Source organism: Egretta garzetta, unplaced genomic scaffold (genome assembly GCF_000687185.1).
Source record: "Egretta garzetta isolate BGI_Z169 unplaced genomic scaffold, ASM68718v1 scaffold220, whole genome shotgun sequence".
Taxonomy (NCBI): domain Eukaryota; kingdom Metazoa; phylum Chordata; class Aves; order Pelecaniformes; family Ardeidae; genus Egretta; species Egretta garzetta.
Window position 1 is genome coordinate 2,313,908 of NW_009258414.1, and position 253 is coordinate 2,314,160.

Below are 253 nucleotides of genomic sequence, written 5' to 3' on the forward strand. Positions count from 1 at the left end.
CCGGGGCAGCACCGCCCCCGTGCCCCAGGCGCGGTGACGCCTCCCCGGGGCCCCCTTTAATTAGACCCCGGGAACTTGCGTGCCACGAGCGGACACCCGAGGTAAGGCACCGGCACACGGGCAAGGGAAGTTTCGGTTCGTTTTTAAGAGAAGACGGTACCATGGTGCTTTCTCCAACAATTAGCGGCGAGCAGCGAGCGCTGCCGGGGCTGGAGCCGCCCGGGAGAGCCTGGCGGGCCCGGGTCCCACGCCG